The sequence below is a fragment of the Ambystoma mexicanum genome, chromosome 11 (genome assembly GCF_040938575.1).
Source record: "Ambystoma mexicanum isolate Mex_15411 chromosome 11, UKY_AmexF1_1, whole genome shotgun sequence".
In the NCBI taxonomy this organism is placed as follows: domain Eukaryota; kingdom Metazoa; phylum Chordata; class Amphibia; order Caudata; family Ambystomatidae; genus Ambystoma; species Ambystoma mexicanum.
Genome location: NC_090934.1, coordinates 1,387,372,435 through 1,387,393,259, shown reverse-complemented (window position 1 = coordinate 1,387,393,259; position 20,825 = coordinate 1,387,372,435). Strand labels below are relative to the sequence as shown.

At 46.9% G+C, this 20,825-nt stretch overlaps 1 protein-coding gene across 3 annotated transcripts in view; it reads left to right on the top strand.

Annotated features, from left to right (window-relative positions):
• The window catches only part of LOC138504470 (lamin-B3-like), a 368,818-nt gene that overhangs the window by 136,992 nt on the left and 211,001 nt on the right, over positions 1-20,825 (top strand). The gene's annotated exons all lie outside the window — the stretch shown is intronic.

Below are 20,825 nucleotides of genomic sequence, written 5' to 3'. Positions count from 1 at the left end.
CTGGGAAAGCTCCCCACTGTTCATCCTTACCCATTTCCCTCTTCGCAGGTAAGGGTTCAGTGAACCTCTTTAAAAATATATTCATAGAAACTTTGTTGTTAGTAAATAATTGCAAGAGTCATAACAGAAAGTAACGCCAAAAATAATAGAATAAATGGACCAACAAATACAACAAATGATGGCGGGATTGCAAAATCTCACCACAGAGGTCCAGACCCTAAAAAACGATAATGCCGTTCTCAGACAATTAATGATGCAACACCACGACTTACCACCAGGCCCATTACCGGGCGGTAAATATGATGGTAATCCAAAAAAACTTCGTGAGTTTTTAGACTCATGTGTAGTGCAATTCGCCTTTAAACCTGCTTATTTTCCTACAGACCGCATTAAAGTAGGCCATATGATTTCGAATCTTGTAGGAGCTGCCCTCGCTTGGGCGACCCCACTAGTGATAACCAATAATCCAATTTTAGATTCCTATCCTGGATTCATCAATAGTCTGAGGGCAATGTTTGGAAGACAAGAAGTAATCATATCAGCACAAGAGCATCTATTAGACTTTCGACAGGGGTCTATGGAAACTTTATCTTTTATAACCCAATTCAAACAAATGGCCCATGAGACTGCCTGGTCTGATGATGCCTTGATTACCTTACTACGTAGAGGACTCAACGAAGATCTAAAAGACGAGATTTCTAGACTGCCTCGACCTGGGAATTTCGCGGAAATGATCACTATGGTTCTCCAACTAGATTACCGCCTACAAGAACGTAATACAGAAAAGAAACGATCCAGAAACCCCCGCTTACCTGAAAATACTAAATTCCATCCCAAATCCTCCAAAGAAGAAGAACCCATGCAAGTAGGATCTGCAAGAGGCCCCTTAACCACAGAAGAACGAACCAGACGCCGTACTTTGGGTCTCTGTATGTACTGTGCCTCCAAAGAACACGAGTTAAAGGATTGCCCATTGGTCCCTCCTAGAAGATCGGGAAACGCAAATTCCCGGTCATAAGGGGAACTATGATCCGGGAAGGAAAACACAGTTCCCCAATTTCTACCCAAATGGTGCTCATCAAAATATCATTGAGAGTGAAAGATCACCTACTTGACAACATCCCAGCTCTGATCGATTGTGGAGCCGCAGGAAACTTCCTGGATGACCACTGGGCCCACAAGTATCATATCCCTCGTAGATCACGTTCTACATTCATCCCCGTAGAAGGAGTGGATGGTACCCCCCTCTCTTCGGGACTTATCAAAGAAGAAACCGAACTGATAAACATGACTATTTCGACCCATCAAGAAGACATAGCTTTCGACCTCATAAGAGCAGCCCACTATCCCGTGATCTTGGGTCTTCCATGGCTTCGACTACATAACCCTTTTATCAATTGGACAGCAGGAACTCTTTTTCTAGGTTCAGAACATTGTGTAAACCATTGTTTAAATGAGGGATCAGTAGGGTTTCACACCCTCCCGCCTATACCTCAGTCTCAGGAATCAACCTCCATCAAAGTGATGACAACCTTGCCTAACCATTATCATGATTATAAAGAAGTTTTTTCTGATCTTGAGTACAAAGAACTCCCTCCCCATCGTCGGGACGATTGTTCCATTGACTTAATTCCAGACCAACCTATTCCTTTCGGTAGGATGTACATTCTGTCTCAAACAGAAAAAAATGTCCTACATGAATACTTGGAAAGCAATCTCCGTAACGGACTCATCACAGAATCTCATTCACCGGCAGGTGCGTCGTTATTTTTTATCCCAAAAAAGGATACAACTGAACTTAGGCCCTGTATAGACTACAGAGGGTTAAATAAAATAACCATTTCGGATAAGTACCCCATGCCCCTTATTCCAGACATCCTAGAAGCCGTGAGAGGAGCAACCATATTCACCAAACTCGATCTGAGAGGCGCCTATCACCTCATCCGAATACGCAAAGGCGACGAGTGGAAGACTGCTTTTAGAACCCCATTCGGACATTTCGAATACAGGGTTATGCCATTTGGTCTCTCCAACGCACCTGCCGTTTTCCAAAGGTTTATAGACCATGTTTTTTCAGACCTCTTACTACACACGGTAGTGGTATACATCGATGATATTTTGATTTTCTCCAAGAACCTCCCTGATCACATCATCCATGTTCGGGAAGCATTAAGAAGACTTAAACAGAACCATCTTTTTGCCAAACTAGAAAAGTGCGTATTTCATCAACCCCAAATCCCATATTTGGGGTACATACTATCCGCACAAGGGACACAAATGGACCCCACCAAAGTACAAGCAGTTCTAAATTGGCCCATACCACAAACCATAAAAGAAATTCAGAGTTTTTTGGGGTTTTCAAATTTTTACCGCAAATTTATTCCACAATTCTCACGTACCATTCTTCCCATCACTAAACTTCTTAAGAAGAATCACAAATTTGACTGGACTAACGAAACCCAGGAAGCCTTTTTGAAATTGAAACAGGCCTTTACTACAGCCCCCATCTTGAGACTACCAAATCAAAAACTACCCTTTATAGTTGAATCCGATGCCTCTAACAAGGCCATAGGAGCGGTACTAAAACAGATGGACACGGCCGGAAGAGAACATCCTCTCGCCTATCTGTCCAAGACTTTATCCAACTCAGAGGTCAATTACACCGTCCTAGAAAAGGAACTTCTGGCCATAAAAAAGGCCTTACAAGAATGGAGACATTTACTGATCGGAGCCCAATTCCCCATTGAGATAAGAACCGATCATCACAATTTACGAGTTCTACAATATACAGAAACACAAAATAGCCGACAGGCCAGATGGGCTCATTTTTTCTCATCTTATCGGATAAATTTCACTTTTATCCCAGGCAACACCAACATCATGGCAGATGCCTTATCTCGAAAACCCATCACTCACCAACACTCCTTTCAAAAAGAAAAGATGTTCCCAGACTCTACTTTCATCTATCTTGTTAGAGATTATTTATCCACTATCAAGGATGTAACTTCCACAATGGAACCCCTTATCACCATTGACAAGCAAAGATTCAATCTCATCGCAGAAGATGGATTGTACTTCCATGATTCCAAATTGTATCTTCCCACGGAAGAATTAAGAAAGGAAGCTCTACAAATGAATCATGACTCCGTTATCGCTGGACATCGAGGCGTGAAAGGAACCTTGTTGCTAATTAACCGACACTTTTGGTGGCCTAAAATCTCTCAAGATGTGCAAGATTATGTAAATTCTTGTGCAGTATGTAGCCAAACTAAGACGTCCCGCCATCATCCCTCTGGATTACTGGTTCAACCTTCTCTCCCCACCAAACCATGGCAACAAATATCAACTGATTTCATTGTTGATCTTCCACCTTCCAATAATCACACAGCCATAATGGTTACTGTTGACTACTTCACCAAGCTTGCTCACTTTGTAGCCATTCCCAAAATACCAACTGCAGCCCAAATGGCCACTATATTTCTCCACTCAATCTTTTCTAAACATGGCCTTCCTGACACCATAATCTCGGATCGCGGATCCCAATATACATCTCGGTATTGGACCCTGGTCTGTAAAACCTTGGGCATCAAACGTGCCTTAAGTTCAGGGTACCATCCCCAGACTAACGGCCAAACCGAGAGACTAAATCAAACCCTTGAACACTATTTACGATGCTTTGTGTCAACCCTTCAAGACAATTGGTCAGAACTCTTACCCTTAGCAGAATTTGCATATAATAACACCCACCATAGTTCCATCAACACCTCCCCCTTCTGTTGCACGTATGGTTACCACCCTTCCAGCATACCTACCATCACTCCCTCTAGTCCCCATAGTCCCTCGATAACTTCCTTGATGGATTCCATTAAGATAGGTCATTCAAAGGCCCTTACCGCTTTAACCCATTCGAGAGAACAACAAAAGGTACAGGCTGACAAAAAAAGAATGTATACTCCACCTCTTCAAGTAGGGGACCAGGTCTGGTTAGCTTCTAAATTCCTCCCCCGCCACCTGGTACCTTCCAAACTCTCACCCAGATATTTCGGACCTTTTGTTGTTTTATCAGCCATTGGAACCGTAGCCTACCGACTGAAACTGCCAATTTCCTGGTCCAGAATACATCCTGTATTTCACGTATCACAATTGAAACCCTATATTCCGGATCGGTTCCAGAGAAAGCACATAACATCCCCACCGCCTGTCGATACTCAGTCTGGGCCTGAATATGAAGTGGCCGGCATCTGTGATTCCCGTTACTTTCGTGGTGTACTTCAGTATTTAATTGACTGGAAAGGATATGCTATATCTGATCGTACATGGGAACCTGCTTCACAGGTCCATGCTCCGGATTGTATTCGACGTTTTCACAGGTCACGTCCCTGGAAACCCGGTCCTAACCCCTCACAAGGGGGGCATACTGTCATACATAGGTATTCCCTATGGAGAAGGTGGAGAATACATCGGTAAGCCAAGAATCACCTCCCCAACATGGCGGATTCTTTTCACTGCGATTATTTTAACATCTTCGTTGGTCTAGTCTCTTCCAAAATGGCCGCTTCTAACTCCTCCTTTATTACTAGCTTTCCAACCCAGAACGGCGCGTTACTTCAAACTTAACTCTGTGAAACTAATGGATCTCCGGGCGAAGTAAGTGCTATCTCCTTTCCTTTTTTCCTTTCTTTTCTCATTCATTTCTCCCTGCTCTGTAACTCGAGCTGCAGCACGGCTTCCCCGTGGCTTGCTCAGCACTTCCCATTCGCTTAGTTTGTTTGGATTACGACTCCGGAACTAATCTTGGGATCCTTTCAAAGTTTGTTCCCGGCGAGACTTTGGCTGCAGATACTCCGTGTGTATATTAACACATAATTTCAAACGGAAAAGCAGTGCCTTTCATACTCACTGCCATTCAGCCACTCTGAACTCTTATTGTAATTCTAGTCAAAATTAAACTAGGAATACGTATCTAAAACCCTTCTTGTTGTGTGACTTCTAACACAGTGTTTCCAAGGGGAATTTCTTTCTGAACTCGTCGGATTAACCCTGCATTGGACTTTTTGCCAATCTGTTTAATTTGTCAGACAGTCAATTTATATTTGCTATAAAGGCAAACACCCTCTCACAGACGCCAGGACAATCTACTACTTTGTGCATCACACCCGATCAAGACTTCCTACTTTGCGCAACACGTGCACCAAAAAGTTAATTTAAAGCAAAGGATATCTTGCAACTGGTAAGTCCACTGACTGCTTTCCTGATTTGTTTTGGCTGCTATTCTCCCTTGCATACCCCTTTATCCTTGTAACAAGAATACTAAGAAGGTTTCTCTTTCTCCTTATGCGTCTGGACCCAGAACACTGCAAATCCGCACAAAACTCTGCATCGCTCGTAAAGATAGGAAACTTTGCTTCCGGACCTACAGTCTGACTCTACGTTTGGGTTTTCTTCCCCAGGAGGGTTTCCCCTGCTTTACCTAGGATCTTGTTTTCACCTTATCGAGGTCACAGGTGGAGCTGGGAAAGCTCCCCACTGTTCATCCTTACCCATTTCCCTCTTCGCAGGTAAGGGTTCAGTGAACCTCTTTAAAAATATATTCATAGAAACTTTGTTGTTAGTAAATAATTGCAAGAGTCATAACAGGTTCTCGGCATTGCTCTTAAGTTTATTTTTCATTGCTCTTGCCCTTTTTCTTGTCCCAGTGCTACCATTGATACCTCCTGGGTGTTTTCCTTGACTTTCTCCGCCTGAGATGTATAGAAAAAGTACAATGGGGCACCTGGTGGGAATGTAAGGGAAGGTGGTAGGGTCAAAGTGATACCTTGCACTACCCTCAATGGGGGGCCTGTCCTCTCCATGAGAGCCTCCTGCTGAGTACCACTCTCAGGGGGACTATCGGGCAGTGGCCTAACCTCCCTGGCCTCATGGAAAGGGGCTTCCCCCATCTAAAGCAGTGACAATACCTCTGGATTCATCACAGATGTTACACAGATCTTGCAAACTTTAAGACTTGTTCAGTCTCAGGTTTTCTATCAACTCTAAGAAATCAGAATGCTCCTTGACTCACCTCGTATTCATTGGGGTTCAGAGGACACGATTTAAGCCGGAATATTTCATCTCGGGATAGGTCGAGATTCTTGCGACGATCACTTGCTTCCCTTGGCAACAATAACACTGGTGTGGTGGTTCCAACACCAACTGGGATTGTTAGTGACGTGAATTGTCAGTGCATCTAGCAAGGCTCAAAATAAGGATGTTGCAGATGCATTTAACTGTTTCTTGGAATTGACACATGGGCACACAGTCGAACAAGATGACCATTCCAGTGGTACAGCACTAACTCCACCTGTGGTGGAGTCTGGATCCTCCTCATGAGTGGTGCTTCACCTCCTCCTAATACAAATTTGCTAATGAGGGCCATGGACCCATCCATGGAGGGACGGGGAGTCATGGTAGGGACTAATTTCAACCACATCCTCTGGTCACTGAAGGGCAAGTTGCATCACAAACCTTTTAGAGCTAAAAGCCTATTTCTAGCACTAGGTCATTTCTTCCACTACTCAGTTTTCTGTGGTGTTAGTCCTAACAGACACTGCGTGGCTGTTCTATATGAACAAGCAGAGGGGCACCAGATCCCCCTAACCTCTGCATATTAGCAATTTAGATTTGGGACTGGCCAATAATGCATGGGATTTTGCTCAGAGTAGCACATCTCCTAGCAAAAGACAATACGGAAGTGGATTGACTGAGTAGTTTCTATTCAATTCATTTGAATGGGAGTCCTACGGAGATGAGCCATAAGTTATTAAAGCTTTGGGGCACTCAGGAGATAGACCTGTTCTCCACATCCAACAAATGCAAATGTCACAGCTATGCCTCTTGGAGGTAAGGGGAAGAGTTCAGTAGGGGGGATTTCAGATACCCTGGTAGGGAACTGAAGATTAAACACTTTGTGGTGGGTCGGAAGGAGTCTACAGATAATCTAAAATGTCATTGTGTCAATCAAATTAAAGACCCGCCTCACTATTGCCAGAGGGGATACCCTACCTATCTACACGTGCTTGTCCGATGCCAAGAAGTCCAAAGTAAAAATGTCCTTTGTCCAAATGGTCCTACGTGTGTGTGTGTGTGTGTGTGTGTGTGTGTGTATATGGGATACATTACTCACCGTAATCGTATTTCTGATGCTTGTATCTGCTTAGATTCACATGCTGTGCATAGGCCAACATCTAGTGAAAGCTGCAGAGTATTAGTTTGTTTTTCGAAACTCAAATGTGCGTCGACACAGGGCGTGCCAGTAATACTATCCCTAGTGTGACGTCCACTGTACCCAAGATCCCTCACGCGTCTAGGATCCTCAGATTGTATTTTTTCTGACATGAGGTAGCATGAGGAGTAGCGTGAGTACAGATAATCCAAGCAGATAGATAGAAAGGTAAGACTACAAGCAACCATGCGCCTTCTCTCAGAGGGGAGGATGGGTGGGTCGCATGTGAATCTAAGCAGATACAAGCATCAGAAATACGATTACGGTGAGTAATGTATCCCTTCTGAGGCTTGTGGAATCTGCTTAGATCACATGCTGTGCATAGATTAGCGAGCAGTACCTGAAGGAGGAGGTGGGATGTGAGAAGGGTCATGAGCAAATAAGTGTCTTAGAACCGATTGTCCCACTTGTGTATCTGCCTTGGAATGGGTGTCAATGCAGTAATGCTGAGTAAAGGTGTGAATAGAGCTCCAAGTAGCTACTTTGCAAATGGTGTCAAGGGGTACATTTGCTATGAAAGCCAGAGTGGCCCCAATGCCTCTTGTAGAGTGGGCTCTTGGCGTGAAAGGCGGAGTCTTTTCAGAGAGTGAGTAACACAGCTGGATACAGTTAATAATCCACTTCGAGATGGCACCTTTAGAGACGCGATCCCCCTCTCTGCCTGTAGCTACGGAGACAAACAGCTGATCTGTTTTCCTTAGCGGTCTGGTTTTATTTACATAGAGGACCGCCCTACGCACATCTAGGGTGTGCAGTTTCACCTCAGCCGAGCTTTGAGGGTCCTGGAAGAAAGCCGGGAAGCTCGATGGACTGGTTTACGTGGAATTTAGATATAAACTTGGGTGAGAACCTAGGGTGTGTGCGTAAAACCAGTTTGTCTTTATGGACAGTAAAGAAGGGATCCTGCACTGACAGAGCCTGAATTTCACTGACCCTTCTTATAGAAGTAATAGCTACTAAGAAGGCCGTTTTATAAGTCAGGTGTTTGAGACTGCTTTTATGCATGGGCTCGAAAGGGGGGCCCATGAGCTTAGATAGCACCACATTAAGGTCCCACCCTGGTGGTGGGTTTGAAATAGGAGGGTGAAGTCTCTTTACTCCTTCCATGAAGGCTTTAACTACTGGTACTTTCCACCACGAGACCTTGTTATGTGAAGTGGTGTATGCCGACAGGGCTGCCAGGTGTACTTTCAGTGAGTTAAAAACCAGTCCTGCATCCAGCAGGTGAAGCATGTATGTAACAATAGTGGAAGGAGTGCAATCAACTGGGTTGATCTGTTTACTCTGCCACCAGATAACAAATCTCTTCCACTTGTCAAAGTAGCAGTGCCGTGTGTTTGGTTTCCTAGATTCCTTTAGGATGTCCATACACCTCTGTGGTAAATTGAGATGTCCAAACTCTGACCTCAGGAGCCATGTGTAACGCTCACCTGATTCCCACGGAGGCGCGGGTCTTGGCAGGAAGCTGTCTGACTCAAAGTGATGTGCAGGACTCGATTGGCTTCTGGGGTCGAACCTCTTCGCACTGTGTGTCGGACTCGAAGAGTGAGGTTTCTGCAGGCGAAAGAATATGGGGGTTAATGGTCTGGGTTGTTGAATGTCCCTCTCTCTCTTCCCAGCTTTTTCGTAGAGCCCCCAGGTCAACGTGCTCACCTTATATAGGTGAATGCTGGGCTCTCCATCTGCGTCTGGTGCAGGGTGCCGTTGCCAGTTCCTTCACTGGTGAAACATAGGCCTCTTGAATTCAGAGGATGGTTACCGTCGTTATCTGCACGAGCGGTGAGTTTCTGGACACCTTTTGTCTTTATAGTCTTTAAATGCCTGGCACGTTTATATGCAGACTCTGTATAATGCTTTTCCCTTATGTATTGCAGGGCTCTTGAGATGGAAGATGAAGTGAAGCGCCTGGAAGTTCGTAAGTATGGCAAGCGCTCTAACTGTCTCTTTCCTTGCAGCTTAGTTCGTGTTAAAGAGACGCCGGAGTATTTGCAGGCGTTTTATTGCGACGAGCGTGATGGACGTAAGTAAATACCTGCTTAATGTCTTTTCTTTTGCCTTTCAGATGTTGGTTTGCAGCGCCGGAGTCCGCGGAATGCCAGTAAGTTGTTAACGATACTTTGTCTTTACAGGCGGCGATGCAGAACGAAGAAATCCGGAATTCACAGCGTGCCGGTAAGTATGGCAATGCTTTTGCCTTTGCAGGTGGAGATGCGGCGTGAAGAAGCGGCCGCAGCCGATGGATCAGGAGAGTAAGTACTGCGTGTAAAGTTCGCCTTGCTAACCTGTTTCTGTTCTTTGCAGGTGCTGATGATGTCTGGATACTGAAATGGTAAGTAGGATTCTTGCAGGTCCAGGATCAGAAGAAGAAAAGCCGGAGCAGACTCGGTGAGCGTTCTGCTGCAGATGCAGAATAACGCGAAGCACGCTTCATCTATCGGGTGTGGTTTAAATAGCCTTGGAGTGATGAGGCATCTTCTTCCACGGCCCCGCCTAGGTAAGAAAAGAGTTCCAGTTTCCAGAAGGGTTCCAGTGCTGTATCCAGGGAGTGGAGCTGCCCCACCCAGGTAAGAAAGTAGTTCCTGTTCTTAGATAGCTTCTAAGTGGCTGGTAAGTAAGCAGCATGGTCTGCTGCAGGTAAGTCCACCCAAGCATCCTCACACCTATTATGAGCCTGGCGCTTCCAGTGCCGGGACCAATGGTTTTTATGAGCCTGGTGCCGCCGGCGCCAGGACAAGGTCCAAAAGGTCCCAGTGGGGACCGGCTGGTGCCTAGGATTAGGGTTAGGGGCCTGCTTACAAGGACGTTGGGCTGGTCCTGGCTCCTTGGAAGCAGTGATCATGACACCATGCTGCCAGGTTCATTGAGTTGGGTTGCTGATGCACTGTTTGACCTTGGTACTGGGACAGTAGGTTGTACCAGGCCAGAAGTTTGATGCGCTCGCACACCGCCATCCTGCGTAAGTGTGGGAACCACGGTTGTCTTGCCCACATGGGAGCAACTAGGACGAGGGTTATTGACTTTTTTCATCTTGTTGACCACTTTCCTGATGAGAGGAGTTGGTGGAAAAGCATACGCAAACATCCCTGACCAGTTCATCCACAGGGCGTTCCCCTGGGAGTCTGGTTGGGGGAACCTGGATGCAAATCCTGGGCATTGTCTGTTTTCGCTTGTGGCGAATAAGTCTATAGTGGGGAAACCCCACTGAGAGAAGATATCTTCTACGACCTCTCTGTAGAACCCATTCGTGTTCCTCTGGGAGGGAGTCTCTGCTCGGAGCATCTGCTAGGGAATTGAGCTCCCCAGGAACATGTTGTGATGACAGGAAGATGTTCCGTCTGAGTGCCCATATCCAGATTTTCTGGGCAAGCTTGGACAGATTTGGCGAACGACTCCCTCCTTGCTTGTTCAGGTAGAACATGGCTGTCGTGCTGTCTGTCCGGATTTGCACTGACAGGTTTAGTAGGTAGGGCTCGAACGCTTGAAGCGCTCTGAATACTGCCAGGAGCTCTAGCAGGTTGATGTGGTTCTTGGCCACTGAGGGAGGACCAGAGACCCTGAGCTGTGTGGTGGAGATGGTGAGCTCCCAACCCCGTCAGGCATGCATCGGTAGTGACTACTGCTTGTACTTCGGGATCGTAAAAAGGTTTCCCCTGTGCAAGATTCTCTCTTGTCCACCAGTGAAGGCTTTGTACCAGTGTTGGCGAAACGACCACTAGATCGTCCCACTGACCACTTGCCTGAGCCCACTGTTTCGCCAACCATTCCTGCATGGGACGATGCGCAGGCGCGCGTGGGGGACCAGGTAAATACATGACGCCATCATGCCCAGCAAACGCATTGCTTTGTGTACCGTTATTTGGTGACCGGACTGATATTGCGGAATTTGCAGTAGTATATTCCGAATTCTTTCCTCTGAAGGAAATGTCAACCCCTCTTGAGTATCTAGGATTGCTCCTAGGAACTGTTTGGAGGTGCTTGGCACCAGGCTTGACTTTTTCTCGTTGATTCAGAAGCCTAATTCGTGGAGGAGGTCGATAGTCCTTTGAATGTTTGTCCTGCAAATTACTGGGGTTTCCCCCGTTATGAGCCAGTCGTCCAGATAAGGGTACATCGGGATTGCCTCCCTGCGTAGGTGTGCAGCCGCCACCGCCAGTACCTTGGTGAATACCCTTGGTGCCGAAGCTATCCCGAAGGGCAGTACCTTGAACTGGTAGTGCCGACTGTCCACCTTGAAGCGCAAGTACCTTCTGTGCGCTGGGAACATGGAAATATGAAAATAGGCATCTTTCATACCCAAGGTTGCCATGTAATCCCCCTTTTTTAGGAGAGGGATTACCTCTTGTAGCGTAGTCATTCGAAACTTTTGAGGCTTGACATACTTGTTGGCAGGCCGTAAGTCCAATACTGGGCGCATTGTCAAATCTTTCTTTGGCACAAGGAAGTAAGTTAATACCCTTGTTTACCTGGTGTCCCGGGACGAGTTCTATCGCGTCCTTTGCTAGCAGATTGGCGATCTCCTCGAGGAGAATCTTCTGATGTTCTAAAGAGTGTAATCTTTGTCGTGGAGGATGGTTCCAGGGACGCTGCAGTAGTTCTATACAGTATCCTGCGGATACTGTTGACAGCATCCATCTCTCTGATGTGATCCCTTCCCAAGCCTGGGTGAAGTTGGAAATGCGTCCCCTTACTGAGGTTGCGTGAGAAGGGACCCTGAACTGAGCATCACTGCTTTGGTGGAGGCGTGCCGCCTCCTCTACTGGGGCTGCCTCTGCCTTTACCACATTCTCTCCTATTACCCCTGCCGTAACCCTGGGTAGACTGTTGGCTGTTGTTGCTCCACTGTGTACCCTGCCCCTGGGAATAGTTTGATCCTCTCTGGGAATTTTGGCCGCGTGAGCGACAAATTTCCATTCCCTCTCTGGTTGGGGGGGTTTATTGGTTAGTTGGCCAAGGGACTTGAGTGTCTCATTCGTCCTTGGCATTCTTCAGCGCGTCCTCGACCGCCTTACCAAACAGATCGGCTTCCACCGGTTTGTCCAACAATGATGCCTGGGTTTCTGCCTTAAAACCAGACTGCTGTAACCACGCATGTCTCTTGATAACAGTACCTTCTGCTATCAATCTGCCTGCGTTGTCCGCGGCATCAAAAGTTGCTTTTAAAATGCAACCAGACACGGCTCTACCCTCTGCTGAAATTCGTGTTAACTGGCCCTTTAAGGGTTCTGGTGCAGAGGCTATGAGTGCCGCGAATTCTTCCCACTGATGGCAGTTGTAGCTGGCCAACAGGGTGGTGGAGTTTGCAATCCTTGCCTGATAGGTGGATGTTGAGGCTACTTTCCTGCCGAAACCATATAGTTTTTTGCTCTCCTTGTCTGGAGGAGCTTCGGACGATGACAAGGGTGTTCCAGTCCTCTTACGAGTGTTAGTGACAACCAGGGAGTCTGGCTTCAGATGTCCTCTTATATAGAGAGGGGTCAGACTGGGCTGCCCTGAAAAGTTTTTCAACTCTGGGATTGACTGCTCTGAGGTTAGGGTTCACCAGGGACGGGTCTATTCTTCGCTGAATAGACTTAAGGATAGGGATGGTCTGGGCCACAGGCCTCCTTTCTCCCACTAACTCCTCGGCGAAGTCCCTCTCCTCCTGGACACCGTGGGTGTCAATATGAAAATGTTCTGCTACACGTGCGAGAACCTTGTTCAGGAGGGGTTGGTTATCAACAGGGGAGTCGGTAACCGGGGCTTCCTTCTCTACCGGGGAATCTACTCTGTAGGTTTCAGGATCTTCCTCTTCTTGGTCATTATCCCCATAGTAGCCTGTCCCGGTTTGCTCTTCTACCATGCCAAATTCTTGGTCCTCACCAAAGGAAGTCTCTCCTTGATACTGTGAGTATGGCCGTGAGTATGGTTGTACCTCAAAGGGGTCCGAAGACCTCATAGGTGTCTCAAACCAGGGCTTCTTACTCAGGGGGGATAGGATCATTAGAGCCTGAGGATGTAGACCCTTGTGGATTATATGAAAGGAAATGGTCTGGATTTTTATCATAAAAGTCTGCCAAAGAAGACATCCTTGACATGACCCTATCTATGTCATCACTCGACCATTCTTTGGAACTGGGAATGACTCTCAAAGTCTAGGAGACTTATCCTGAGTAGACTTGCTGGTTTTAGAAATAGCAGCAGACTTGGGCTTATCTAAGAGGAGTAGAGTGTTGTACAGGTGTGGAAGAGTGCAGTGGCTGCTTCTTTTGCTGTTTTCATCCCTCCCCGTGAGTGGAAGAGTGTTTTCCCTGTCCCTTTGTGGTTCCGGAGGTTTTCGACGCCTGCCGTCGAGGATCGGGGGTAGAGTCCCTGTCCTTCGAACGTGGGGCCACGCTGATCTTGTCTGCGGGCTTCAACTCCTGGAGAGCGGCCTGGGGGTGGAAGTCGTCTTCGTCCTCCGACGATCGAACTTCCGTTACCTTAGGGAGCGAGGCACTCTTGGCAAGAGTGGATGATTGCCTGGAGTCATGCAGCAATCTCGATCGAACGCCCAGAGGACACGGATTCGGACTGTTCTCGATGTGCCTCTTTCCGAGAACTCGACGTCGAGTCTCGGTTGGACTTCGTGTGTTTTGTGTGAGTGGTGTGTGAAGCGCTTGTGTCGCCAGGGGTCTTTCCCATAGCCGCCCTGTCGGACGACCTTCCGAGGTCGGGGACTTGCGCTCGGCTGTTTTTAGATGCTGTAATGCCCTCGCCGTCTGAAAGCACGGCGTTGCTGCCATCGCTGAAGGCGCCCTGCGCTGCCATGTCCGCCTGCCTGGCGTGGTGGGCCCAACACTTCGAACGGTCCTTAAGTGTCTTAGGTTTAAACCTACTACACGCTCTGCAGTTCGCCTCGGGGTGGTCCCTCGGCAAGCAGAGATTGCACGTGGCGTGCCTGTCGACCCAGGGGTATTTGCGATTGCACTTGGGGCAGAATTGAAAAGGGGTACCCTCCATACGCACCTTGAGGCAGCGGGCTGGTAAGTGTAGGAAATTTATAAGATGTACCTATATACCAAGAGTGTAGAGTATGTCCAACCCCCCACTCTCCCTACTTGCAGGGCCGAGGCCAGAGGCCTTCCAAGGCCCGGGCAGAGGCCTTCCGAGGCCCAAATCCGTTGTGCAGCAGCCGACAATCGAATTCTTCTCCAAGCCGGCGTCGAGTGACGTTGGGATGGGAAAAGGATGTAAATTTATCGATATTTTAGCAAAAGTATGGCTAAGGCCAGGGGACTCCGCAAAATGCTTCCGACCAGTATGGCGGAAAAAACAATCTGTGGATCCTAGACGAGTGAGGGATCTTGGGTACAGTGGATGTCACACTAGGGATAGTATTACTGGCACGCCCTGTGTCAACGCCCATTTTTGAGTTTCGAAAAACAAACTAATACTCCGCAGCTTCCACTAGATGTCGGCCTATGCACAGCATGTGACCTAAGCAGATGCCACAAGCCTCAGAAATATATATCCCCTTTTTCCCATTAGTATGGCGCTTATGGGGGAACGCCATGGGGGTCAAAGGTATGGGGGTGGAATTGTCAGAGGTTATAATCTGTGGATTTTGCCAATAGGAGGTTTGGTGGGATGGCCGGACTCAGTCAGCTACCTGTGTGCTACCTGTGTGATCAGGCACATGGGTGGGTGCTTTGAGGGTCAGGGCAGTGTGCAAGTACAGGAGAATCTGTCCCGCTAGACCACATTTTTGTCATGTGACCTAGCTGCGTTCTGATGGCTGTGATGGTCTGCTTTGTGTTTTAGACTAGTGTATGGGGGGCGTGCCTGCGGGTAGAGTCCACTGAAGTGGTGCATAAATACGTACCCTTGAGACCTTTGCTTTGGATGTGGCAAAGGAAATGTGGACGTCTGGTCTGCCTAGAGTTACACATACCTTCATCTGGAGATGACCTGGGGAGGTAGTGTCAAGGCCTAGGTGTCGTGAACGTAAGCATGAAATGGAGACAGTTTGTCAGTTTACAGGAGGGAAAGGCCAGGTTTTTTTTTTTGGCCTTCCTGAAGGAGAGATGGTCCTCTATGCAGCAGATGCTGAGTGGAATGGAGTTCCAGCGAGTGGGAGCTTGGACGGAGAAAGAGGATCCTCCTTTTCTGGTGGAGTTGAAATGGGGGGATCACAAGGAGTGGTGCAGAGCCAGATCTAAGGGTTCTGATGGGTTGATGGCGTGTCTGTTTCTGTTGGAGGAATTATGCAAGCTTTTCTTTTGTACAGATATTTCTTAACATAATCTCCTTTTTAATAGTCTGTTATCAACCTGTGTAGTTTTTCAAAAATACTCTTGGTTTCGTTCTTTCTGTGGTCCAATACTTATATTTTTCGTTCAACTTTTTTCAGTCTTTCCATCACTTATAGACTCTTCCCATGTTAATTCTGTCTTTCTTAATTTGGGTTTTTCTTGATCCATTCTTAGACTTTCCTTGTCAAGGATTCTCTTATGCTGGCTCCTTATCTTTACTTTATTTCTGCTCTGACATGTTTCTAGGCTGGACTCTCTGCAGTCTCCAATTATGAAGACAGTGTTTTACCTAACACCCAGGGTTTTTGTTTCCAGTCTTTTGGCACCTCACCTGGGTTGGTTATACATCTTTTGTATATTTTTAGCATTTCTTGTTAACCAGTTTCCTCAATGATATCTCGTCCTCCAGACTGGGACGGATTTCTCTCTTCACATGGTACCCCTCTTTTCCGACTGGGTTATTTGTTTGTTCCGATCTCTGGTTTTTACAGTTACAATCGCTGTGAAGAGCCAGGAATGAGACGAGGACCCATGGTGTTTGCCGTAAACATTTATTAAATAAGTGGTTGTAAAATGCCTTGCTGTCCCTAATCTAGGAGGGATTTATCTAACTCAGCCAAAACTAGGGGCCTGTCGTGCATCAAGATGTCTAAAGCAAAAATGTCATGTGTTCAAAATCCTTTCCTAGCCCTCACACTCTTAAGATGCTAAGGGTAATGTCTCTTACTAGCAAAGTGCGCAAATGCTCAAGTTCAACAAAAGGCGTAAATCCAGCAAAAATTCAAAAAGGTATGTTCATAGTTCCAGGGAATGACTCCTTCACCAGATTTTCTCCACCAAAACAAAAGTTGAAAAGAATAATTAAGTTCTTTGTAGCTCAAGAGTGTAACTCCCGTCTTCTTGATTTTGCAACCTATTCGATTTGAAATGTCTCCCTTCCCCAAGTCCTTCTCACATTCAAGGTAATACACAAATCCTAAAGGCATGACTCTTCCTTGGGATTCAGACTCCCACAACACCACCCGGTATACTCTCCTGCAAGGTTCCTTTTCACATTCACCATAGTTCACTTTACCCACTTGCCTTTGCCTGGTATACTCTCTTGCCAGGACTTTTAACATTGTAACATTCATTGCATTTCAGTCTTTTCAGCCACGCTCTTTTCCCCACGTGTATTTTCTAATGTGGCTACGGGTCCCAGACCCTTTTCCACTGACTTCTTATCTTGTAATCAAATGTCTCGGGAGCCCTATTATCTTGTTCAGGCTTCCCCTTCTCACACTGTTTCCATTGGTATGCAGCCCGTCCCTCTGAGCGGGCTCACAGGTTCTCGGCAGTGGCTTCGGGGTGCCTCGCGTCTTCCGTGTCAGCTTGTCTGGTCTGTGGAGCGCTTTGTTTATCAGCTTCCACCATGACTCCCGCTCACCTTGGCAGCTTCTTCCCTGCATCTTGGTAGCAGTGCTTCAACCCGTGAGCTTCTCTGGACAACATTGCCAGGCCTACCACGACTTGTCTGATTCCTCTAGCTGTTCCTGACCCACACCGAAGTAGTGAATCTCCTGCGCCGCCAGCCACCGTACTCTTGGTCTCCCTTCGGCTGTCCTCACCACAGCTTAGTAAGGAGACCACTCCATGCTTCTTTTCCCGGCATGGTTTTAAACCATGTCTGGCCAATCGTATTCTTCCAGATACTAGACATCTGGCGTTGGTTTGTATCGAGAGTAATCATTATTGCTCCTTGCCTCCATTTTTGTTCCTGTAATTTCTCTCTGAAATTGTGGAATACTGTCAGTAAAATTGTCAAATTGTTGAAGGGGATGATTGCAATATGCCATTGGGGCATGAGGGATGGAGGGAATATCCCTAAAAGAGAAGGGGGGATATTGTGCCTCATTCGATCTGGCCATTCCCCAGAGGGTTGCCTCCCCCCATGTGATCCTCCATCAAATAGAAGCCAAAAGGGTCAGGATCAGTTAGCGGCTGCTGTCCCCTTACCAGATGGGGTGAGGGAAAGGAGTGATGACCTCGAATTTATCACATTACAGTCTTATATTTACTCTCTTGTCCTTAGGACGGGGAACACATTTATTCACAACTATAATGGTGCGGGGGCTTCCTGCTTTTCGTTCTTTTCCCAGTACCTCTTGTTATGCGGGGAAAGGTTGCAGCACTCTGCTCTAGGACCTGGTAAGCTTTTTCTTGTCTGTCCCATTCTCGGTTCCTCGTCTGGTTTGTGCAATACACTGGAACTGGCGATCAGAAGCTATTTACATTTCTCACCTCGGTGGTCTCTGCATCATTCGCGTGTCCTGCTCACTATTCTGTAAACATGGTCGCGCACCACCAGGTATAGCAGTCCTTTATTCCTCCTCGTAACACTTTCCTCACGGCTGTGCACACCGGCCTTCTGTATCTCATTGAAAACTACAGGCTCTGCGACCTGCTTCGGCTCCACCTCCACAAGGCATGATGTCAGGGGACTTCCCCTGAGCATAGCACTCTTCCTCTCCCTTTGCTCTGACTCGTCCAGTTAAATATACGTCTCATTAAAGGGACCAATTCCTTTTTTTCCATATCATTTCTTTTTACATTGCCTTGAGCCAAATGGAAATATGCCACACTACTATTTATAGTGGACAGTCCCATGTCGGCGGCTATGGTATGTGGTTTAGGGAGTTCCTCACAGGAACAGGAGTCCTTGCCCCCATAAGGGGAGTCTATCCCGGTGAGGTCTGACTTGCCTCGACCCCTGCGGAGGGTCTTGCGGAGCAGACTTGCCTCCCTAGCCACACAGGGGGAGGAGTGACAAATACCTGCGATTTGTCAGTTTCTTGTGACTCCTCTAATAACTAGTCCTGACCAAGTTCAGATCCTCCGCAGACTGCACACCGATATTGATAGCTCCTATATGGCCATCCAGACTGTGGTTCCCGGATCTAGTGAGGAGGGGAACTCAAGGCCCACTGATTAACCCGAAAATATCCAAGAACCTACTCACACAGGAAGTAGTTCTTCACCCAAGTCCACATTCATTGGCCCTAGCAGCATAGCTCCTGAAAAACGAACATTGCCAGCTTTACCCATTGGAGTACAACCTAGACGTAATCCAGAGAGCCGGGAAGGATTCCACGAGAGGTCAGTATAAGAGCAAGTGGGCAAATTCTGCCACTAGTCTCTACAAAAAAAGTAGAACTGCTAAACTTTTTGGATAATGTATTGTCCTCCTCAGCTTATTTAGCTTACTCAGGAGTTCAAGTAGATATGTTCTATAGGAGCGTACAGAAATTCTAAGCGAATTACCTTTTTAACATCAAACTGTAAGGAAGGCAGTATATCAAACGGTAAGAGGGACGCAAGTGATCAGTTCTCATGGGTGTTTATTGAACTTCAATTGGGTTTGAAAAACGCCTGTCTAAACCTAAAGCTAAAGATGGGAGCAAGCTACGACCATGAAATAAAACACTTAGGCTTGCCTTTGTCAAAATAAAAGGGCCTATACTAATAAAACTATTGCCAATTCTTCTAAATACAAATAGTGTGGGAAACAATGTTGTGCAAAAGGAAAGTGTTGAAAAAATGTCAGGATATTCAAGCCGTTTGCTTCCTTTCCCCACTTTTTCGGGATGGGATAAGGCGGCACACTCTCTGGCTGCTCTAGCACGAGGATTCAGTTAATGACTTCAACATCAGGACATTCTGTGCCAAAGTCATTCAAATTCTTTTTCAGAGAGCCTGATGCAACAAGACAAAACAGTACAATTCCTTTCGCCTTAGGATTTTCACTTATACAACGTCTCTTATTTACTGCCCCTCCCTACCCCTGAGGCCCCCCTCTGCCAGGCTCAGACCCACTTTAACACAAAACCTTCAATTGGCCTCCCTCCGCCGGACCACATTTATCTACTGTTATTACTTCTGGATACCTTAGAACTTCGTTGAGCACCCACGTGGTACCGGATCACTCCGTCAAAAGGTATTGTAGCTTGCTTTAAAGTTCAACCACTTATCAGCCGTTTACACTGGCATCTCATCACAGGTGTTTTAACAATGTTCGTTCTAGCGCTCGCCATACAATGTTGCTGCTTGCAACTTTGGCTTTAACACAGAGCAGTCTTGTATTGGTCTCCCCAACTCACGGGCTGAGTTGACTTAACTGATGCTGCTTTGTTCTTGGAGCCAAGGACAGTATCCCGATGGCTGGCGATTGGGGCCCCGGGTATCTTTCCATTCTCGGTCTATGGAAAGTAATGGTTCCTGGTCAAAAAGGTCTAGGGAATTTCCCTGCTTGCGAACCCCTTCGTTTTGCCGTCTTTCCCCCTCTTGCTCAGCTTCCATCTCGAAACTGCTGTTTCCTTGTGTGCTTTGCCTCGCTCAGAGTGGGCTCTTGTGCTCCGCCTTTCATCCATGTGGGGAAGTGTAATGGAAGTTGGGAGTGAGCGATTGTCTATAATTGCCTGACCATAGTATTGGGACATGTACACTGCTGGGGTGTCGGGCTGTCAGTGAGAACATGTTCATGTTGTAAAAAAAGAGGGCGGGGGTAAAGTTCCTAAATAACCTACCGGGTAGGATGGAGTAAAGGTGTTACAGGGAAGGGGATACTGTGCCTCACCCTCCAGTGTCCCACTTCCCGAAGACCCCTCACCCAGGTCATCCTCCTGCAGTGGTCCACCCCCAGCAACTGGATCCAAAAGCGCTGGCTGTGTCCTTGCCACCTGCAAGACAGTTCCCTGGGGATTAGTGGCCGAGACACCTTCTGGTTTCTCACAAAACACAATCTTTTTTATTTGGAGGTTTTAACAAGATTGTACCCAACTATCAGAAGGCCACACCCAGTTTGGGGTCTCCCCGTGGTTTTATCGGATCTTGCACACAGTTTGAACCAATGGCATTGGTAGAAATCAAGGTTTTCACCATTAAAACGGTATTGCTGTTAGCACTCATTTCCGTTGGGAGGATCAGTGAGATCCAAGCCCCTTGCTGCTTCAGAACCTTACACTAAGTTCCACAAAGAGGTCATATTGCAAACACGCACTTAATTTTTATCAAAAGTGGTAGCAGACGTCCACATTAATCGTGAAATAAACCTTTCTACATTGTTTCCCAATCCGCAAAACAGGCAGATGAAGTTTTGCACTGTTTAGATGTCAAGACAGCGTTTTAAACCGGAAAAAGCATTTTAGGGCATTGAGGTCTTATTTGTAACTTTCGGTGGAACCTCTTCAGGCAGACAAGAATCGAAGGCATCCATAACTAGATGGATGTTATTGTGCATTTCAAAATCTTAGAAAGCT